The sequence below is a fragment of the Nanorana parkeri genome, unplaced genomic scaffold, assembly GCF_000935625.1.
Source record: "Nanorana parkeri isolate BGI_ZX_2015 unplaced genomic scaffold, ASM93562v1 scaffold4633, whole genome shotgun sequence".
Classification (NCBI taxonomy): domain Eukaryota; kingdom Metazoa; phylum Chordata; class Amphibia; order Anura; family Dicroglossidae; genus Nanorana; species Nanorana parkeri.
Genome location: NW_017310895.1, coordinates 1280 through 8889, shown reverse-complemented (window position 1 = coordinate 8889; position 7610 = coordinate 1280). Strand labels below are relative to the sequence as shown.

Below are 7610 nucleotides of genomic sequence, written 5' to 3'. Positions count from 1 at the left end.
AGTGCCGGCTGGGTGATAGTATAATAGGTCAGTGCCGGCTGGGTGATAGTATAATAGGTCAGTGCCGGCTGGGTGATAGTATAATAGGTCAGTGCCGGCTGGGTGATAGTATAATAGGTCAGTGCCGGCTGGGTGATAGTATAATAGGTCAGTGCCGGCTGGGTGACAGTATAATAGGTCAGTGCCGGCTGGGTGATAGTATAATGGGTCAGTGCCGGCTGGGTGATAGTATAATAGGTCAGTGCCGGCTGGGTGATAGTATAATAGGTCAGTGCCGGCTGGGTGACAGTATAATAGGTCAGTGCCGGCTGGGTGACAGTATAATAGGTCAGTGCCGGCTGGGTGATAGTATAATAGGTCAGTGCCGGCTGGGTGATAGTATAATAGGTCAGTGCCGGCTGGGTGACAGTATAATAGGTCAGTGCCGGCTGGGTGATAGTATAATAGGTCAGTGCCGGCTGGGTGACAGTATAATAGGTCAGTGCCGGCTGGGTGATAGTATAATAGGTCAGTGCCGGCTGGGTGATAGTATAATAGGTCAGTGCCGGCTGGGTGATAGTATAATGGGTCAGTGCCGGCTGGGTGACAGTATAATGGGTCAGTGCCGGCTGGGTGATAGTATAATGGGTCAGTGCCGGCTGGGTGACAGTATAATAGGTCAGTGCCGTTGCACTGGAACGCATGGCATTGTGGTACGTTCTGATACAGGCAATGGAACTGGCGGGAGTATATGCATCTCTGCACCTCTCACACCAGAACGCATGGTAGGTGGGATTGTATGGTGCAGTGCGTTATGTGCAGGGGACGTCTCACCTCACAACTGACAGTGCAGAGATAGGGGGAGGAGCCGCTGACCTGGAAAAGTGGAAGGCACGTGGTGACCCCCCTGAACACGGGGTCACCAGCTGAGAAACAAGAGGTCAGTACATATCATACAATGGTTATATGAGGACATAACATTATAGGTCTGGGTGATATTATAATGGGTTAGTATATCATACAATGATTATATGAGGACATAACATTATAGGTCCGAGCCATCTGGGTGACATTATAATCATAACAGAGTCTTATTACCTCTCAGCAGAGCAGAAGGGGAACTCAGTTCATGGTGACACAGGAAGCAGTGATGTCACAGCCCGGGGAATGATGGGAGCCCGTCAGCCATCATGCCGGAGTCTGTGACCGAACCTCTGCCAGTTCAGTATACATTAAATGTTCCCCCTAGTGCGGAGCTGGCGGTATCACATGACCAAAACAGACCAATCAGAGCTGTAAACCAGGGCCAGATGGGATGATAGAGGCAGAAATCGTCAACCCCAATTGTGTCTCCTGCACGGAAGCGGCCATCTTGTGTTAGACCATCACTGTACATTATTACAGTCACAATATAATATATGATCCTATATACCGTATAGTGTGTCTATGCGAATCAATTGCTGGTGGATTATGGGAACCGCACGCCCCTGAGGAAGGGAGCCTGCAAATGGATGTGTGTGACCGGGGCAACCTTATAATGTCATTGTGTCACAGCCAGGCCCGAAGTGTAAATCGTCGGCCATTGTTATTGTATAGGTAGCGGAACGTTCTGCTGCCATGACGACCTATAGGGCTTGGCTGTGCACGTTCAGGGATTGGCATTGGGTCACCACCTTTCCTTCCATCCAAACCCCAACATTCTAACCATGGACGGAAACATTTGGGGGTCGCAGCTTATTCATATGTAACTAGCGCCACCCATACATATGTAAAATCACATCCCAGACTATTTTCAGGGGGGGGCCTGGGGCCAGTAGCCCATATCTTAATTTTGGTTGCCCCTGTCTGCCGGACAGTCCGGGTTTCGAATGTTGTGTCCGGGATTCATGGCAGCTGACACCCGGACACAACATTCAAAACCTGGACTGTCCGGGTGAATCCTGGACAGGTGACAACCCTAAATTTTCAGTGTGTGAGGGGCCCACTAAACCTAAAATGCCCCGGGCCCCCCAAGGCCTAAACTGGCCCTGCTCAGTGCCCGGTCTCCATTGGGGTCACTGTATATGGCACGGAGTGTGGAACTAATCTCATCCTGATTTGTAGGTGGAGGAGGACATTAGAGGGGGGACACGGCCTGGACCCGGTGTAACTGGCTCTTATATGGACCCCAGGGGAGGGCTCCCTGTATATGGCACGGAGTGTGGAGGAGGACATTAGAGGGGGGACACGGCCTGGACCCGGGAGCAGGTGTAACTGGCTCTTATATGGACCCCAGGGGAGGGCTCCCTGTATATGGCACGGAGTGTGGAGGAGGACATTAGAGGGGGGACACGGCCTGGGAGCCTGGTGAGGACGTGTTAGAGCCCTGTCAGGTTTTACTGCTGGCTCTGCTTCCCTTAAAGAGACTTCCTGTCCTGGAGGCACAACAGAAAGTTACAGCCCAGCACCCCATCACCTGACCAGGCACCCCAGACTTCCTGTCACTTCCAGAGACTTCCTCCCCCCAATGATGACTGGAGAGGAGACACAGGACGGGGGTTCTAACCCCCTAGGAACCATCTTCTGCCTGGAGTTCTATCTGAACCTGTTGGAAGCAGCGTGGGGGGTGTGAAGCTGCAGAGTCCCCCGAGACCCCCCTAGACACAGAGACGAAGGAAGGACGGACAAGTTTTATACGTTTAATAACCTTTTATAAATTCCATAAATAAACGTAGAAGAGAAGAAGTCCATCGGAGGTCACAGCGGAGGTCACAGCCGAGGTCAGCAGAGTCCTCGGGGAGGATTGAACTCTGACCCCCTATGGGACATTTCCCCGACACATTGTGAAGGAAGACAGAGGATCAGTATGAGGAAAGCTGCCCTGACTGGAGGATGGAAGGCACACTGGTAATGTCCTCCTCCACTCTTCCTTGACCTCCTTCCTCGGGTGGGCTACAAAACTACAACTTTCCATGGTCCGGGCAACACATGGAGGAAGACGCCAGAGCAGTGTGACCGGAGGATGGGAGGCACCACACCCCCCCTCGATCCATGGCCACTAAAAGAAGGGAAATGGCTTCCTCCCCCGGTGAGTCCTTTGATGGGCTACAAGGCTGGAACTCTTCATGAAGGACTTGCCGCAGTCCGGGCAGCAGAAGGGCTTCTCTCCGCCGTGGATCCGTTGGTGGGTCACCAGGTTGGAGCTCTTGATGAAAGATTTTCCGCACAGGGAACACACGAAAGGTTTTTCCCCCGTGTGGGTCCTTTGGTGGGTCACCAGGATGGACTTCTGGTTGAAGCTCTTGCCGCATTCGGTGCAGGAGAATGGCTTCTCGCCGGTGTGAATGCGCTGGTGGCGGATGAGGTGCGGGTTACTGGAGAAGTACTTGCCGCACTCGAAGCAGAAGAAGCGCGTGTCTCGGGGCGGAAATCGCGGCTGCCTGGAGAAGCGCCGGTCATAGTAGGACTTCCCCACGGTGGCTCCTCTCTGTGGCACTACAACATTTACGTTTGGGCTACCGCCAAAAGTCTTCCACCAGTCAGGATAAGGGGCGGGTTTATCCGCCACACAAGGTCTCTGATTGGTCTGGGAAGGCATCCTGTTAGAGAAGTTCTCTCCGCGCTTGGTGCAAGCTACAAACATTGAGCTGTGGAGGTGATCGACGTCCCAGCTGTTGTATCCCAACATGGCGGCATCACCATACAGCTGGTCAGCTGGCGCGTACGTGGTGAGCTCGGGTTCTTCATACATGTCTATGGGTAAGAAGATGTCCGGGAACTCTCCTTCCACACATGACCCCTTATCATAAGAAGATGGATAGCGTGTGCCGGCTGTCAGACCATTCGTTCCCCTCCTGGGGAGACCTACGTCCTCACAAGAGGGGGGTTCTTCTTTAATATAGGAAGATGGATACGAGTGTGGATGGCCTCCAGGGAGATATAGGTCAGGCTCTTGTGGGTGTGCTGCGTCACATGAATGGGGCTCCTCCTTAATTTGAGTACACAGACCCCCCTGCAGAGTGGTATCAGTATTTGGGAGGTTCCCTTCTCTGGACAGACGAGGCTCCTCCTTCATTGGGGTAGATGGGTACTGTGTGTGACCTCTGAGATCTCCTCTACACAAGGCTGGGCCTTCATGACTATGAGGAGACTGGGCGCTGGGAAGGTCAGGCCCACGGTTATATCGGTCATCGTTTGGGAGGTTCCCTTCTCTGGACAGACGAGGCTCCTCCTTCATCGGGGTAGATGAGAGATCTCCTCCATACGAGTCCAGGCCTTCATGACTGTGAGGAGATGTGTGCTGGGTGGTAGGAAGGTCCGTGAGATTTGCCCCCTCCTTCACAGGAGTCACACAATTTAGGGGTGTATAAAGCTCCTCCTTCCCCAACACATCTCTCGGGCACATCTTCTGCTTCACAGATTTCAGGCTGTTCCCCTCAGAATGACTTTTCATGGAAGGACGGTGGTGGAATCTTCTGGAAGAGACTTCATCAGCCAACGATTCCTCTAAAAGAGACAAGAAACGTTTAGTCAGAACAGGACTGAGACTTCCTAAGAACCCGACTCTCCATCGATCTCCTCAGACCAACCAGACCTCTACCTCCGGCCAACCAGACCTCTACCTGTGCTGGAACTCTAACCTCAGACCAACCAGACCTCTACCTCCGGCCAACCAGACCTCCGGCCAACCAGACCTCCGGCCAACCAGACCTCCGGCCAACCAGACCTCTACCTGTGCTAGAACTCTAACCTCAGACCAACCAGACCTCTACCTCAGACCAACCAGACCTCTACCTCAGACCAACCAGACCTCTCCCTCAGACCAACCAGACCTCTCCCTCAGACCAACCAGACCTCTCCCTCAGACCAACCAGACCTCTCCCTCAGACCAACCAGACCTCTCCCTCCGGCCAACCAGACCTCTCCCTCCGGCCAACCAGACCTCTCCCTCCGGCCAACCAGACCTCTCCCTCCGGCCAACCAGACCTCTACCTCCGGCCAACCAGACCTCTACCTCCGGCCAACCAGACCTCTACCTCCGACCTGGTAACAGCAAATACAATGGAGGTTATGTAAAGTATAAACCTCTATAGGTCACAGTCTTCAATGGCTGGTACAGGAAGTAATGTAAGTAAAACTCATCTTACCGGGAGCCGAGAGGGACTGGTGGTCCTCCATGATGACGTCCTTGTAGAGATCCCGGTGTCCTTCTAGATACTCCCACTCCTCCATGGAGAGATAGACAGAGACATCCTGACACCTTATAGGAACCTGACACACACAATGATACCGTCACCACCCAGACACGCCCCTTGTCTGTTCCTGGATCATGTCCCAGAATCCCCGGCACCTCTCCCGTCACCACCCAGACACGCCCCTTGTCTGTTCCTGGATCATGTCCCAGAATCCCCGGCACCTCTCCCGTCACCACCCAGACACACCCCTTGTCTGTTCCTGGATCATGTCCCAGAATTCCCGGCACCGCCCACCTCTCCCGTCACCACCCAGACACGCCCCTTGTCTGTTCCCGGATCATGTCCCAGAATCCCCGGCACCTCTCCCGTCACCACCCAGACACACCCCTTGTCTGTTCCTGGATCATGTCCCAGAATTCCCGGCACCGCCCACCTCTCCCGTCACCACCCAGACACGCCCCTTGTCTGTTCCTGGATCATGTCCCAGAATCCCCGGCACCGCTCCCCTCTCCCGTCACCACCCAGACACGCCCCTTGTCTGTTCCTGGATCATGTCCCAGAATCCCCGGCACCGCTCACCTCTCCCGTCACCACCCAGACACGCCCCTTGTCTGTTCCTGGATCATGTCCCAGAATCCCCGGCACCGCTCACCTCTCCCGTCACCACCCAGACACGCCCCTTGTCTGTTCCTGGATCATGTCCCAGAATCCCCGGCACCGCTCACCTCTCCCGTCACCACCCAGACACGCCCCTTGTCTGTTCCTGGATCATGTCCCAGAATCCCCGGCACCGCTCACCTCTCCCGTCACCACCCAGACACGCCCCTTGTCTGTTCCTGGATCATGTCCCAGAATCCCCGGCACCGCTCACCTCTCCCGTCACCACCCAGACACGCCCCTTGTCTGTTCCTGGATCATGTCCCAGAATCCCCGGCACCGCTCACCTCTCCCGTCACCACCCAGACACGCCCCTTGTCTGTTCCTGGATCATGTCCCAGAATCCCCGGCACCGCTCACCTCTCCCGTCACCACCCAGACACGCCCCTTGTCTGTTCCTGGATCATGTCCCAGAATCCCCGGCACCGCTCACCTCTCCCGTCACCACCCAGACACGCCCCTTGTCTGTTCCTGGATCATGTCCCAGAATCCCCGGCACCGCTCACCTCTCCCGTCACCACCCAGACACGCCCCTTGTCTGTTCCTGGATCATGTCCCAGAATCCCCGGCACCGCTCACCTCTCCCGTCACCACCCAGACACGCCCCTTGTCTGTTCCTGGATCATGTCCCAGAATCCCCGGCACCTCTCCCGTCACCACCCAGACACACCCCTTGTCTGTTCCTGGATCATGTCCCAGAATCCCCGGCACCTCTCCCGTCACCACCCAGACACGCCCCTTGTCTGTTCCTGGACCATGTCCCAGAATTCCCGGCACCGCCCACCTCTCCCGTCACCACCCAGACACACCCCTTGTCTGTTCCTGGATCATGTCCCAGAATTCCCGGCACCGCTCACCTCTCCAGTCACCACCCAGACACGCCCCTTGTCTGTTCCTGGATCATGTCCCAGAATCCCCGGCACCGCTCACCTCTCCAGTCACCAGCTCCATCATCTTGGTGATCAGTTCCAGGATCTTGCGATCACTGACTCTCTCAGAAGCCAGCGAGGGAAGTGCAGGTTCTGTGACGGGGCTCCGGGTTCTGCTATGACCTCCCGAAATATGGTCCTCACCCGACTTCCTCACCACAACATAATCCTACAGAAGGAGAGACATCCCAGAATTCTGCCTCAGCGAGAGTCATGTGACCTGAAGGTCAGCTCTGTGTTTTATTAATAAGGATAAGAGTGTTGTCATGTGACCTCTCAGAATCCTCCTCACCTCTCCGGTCATGTGACCTCCCAGAATCCTCCTCACCCCCTCCGGTCAGGTCATGTGACCTCCCAGAATCCCCCTCACCCCTCCGGTCAGGTCATGTGACCTCCCAGAATCCCCCTCACCTCTCCGGTCAGGTCTGTGTGTTATGAATAGAGATAGGAGTGATGTCATGTGACCTCCCAGAATCCCCCTCACCCCTCCGGTCAGGTCTGTGTGTTATGAATAGAGATAGGAGTGATGTCATGTGACCTCCCAGAATCCCCCTCACCCCTCCGGTCAGGTCATGTGACCTCCCAGAATCCTCCTCACCTCTCCGGTCAGGTCATGTGACCTCCCAGAATCCCCCTCACCTCTCCGGGCAGGTCATGTGACCTCCCAGAATCCTCCTCACCTCTCCGGTCAGCAGGTAGATGATCTCCAGGGTCAGGCTTAGTATCTTGGTGGCCATCTTGTTTCTGTCCTTCTCCATCTTGGCGCACCTTGTTACATCACTTCTGAAAAGACAACACACGGTCGGTGATCACGTTCTGATGGTACACAATGTAGTCCTAGTCATGTCCTCCTTCTATGTGGTCACCCTAT

General features: G+C 55.0%; 1 long non-coding RNA gene across 1 annotated transcript in view; it reads right to left on the bottom strand.

Annotated features, from left to right (window-relative positions):
• Positions 1 to 6768: 6768 nt before the first annotated feature.
• The window catches only part of LOC108803972, a 1299-nt gene continuing 457 nt past the window's right edge, over positions 6769 to 7610 (bottom strand). Inside the window, exons 2-3 of the long non-coding RNA XR_001942314.1 lie at positions 7420 to 7522; positions 6769 to 6908 (exon numbers count right to left, since the gene is read on the bottom strand). This is a non-coding gene — a long non-coding RNA (uncharacterized LOC108803972). The remainder of the gene's footprint in view (positions 6909 to 7419; positions 7523 to 7610) is intronic.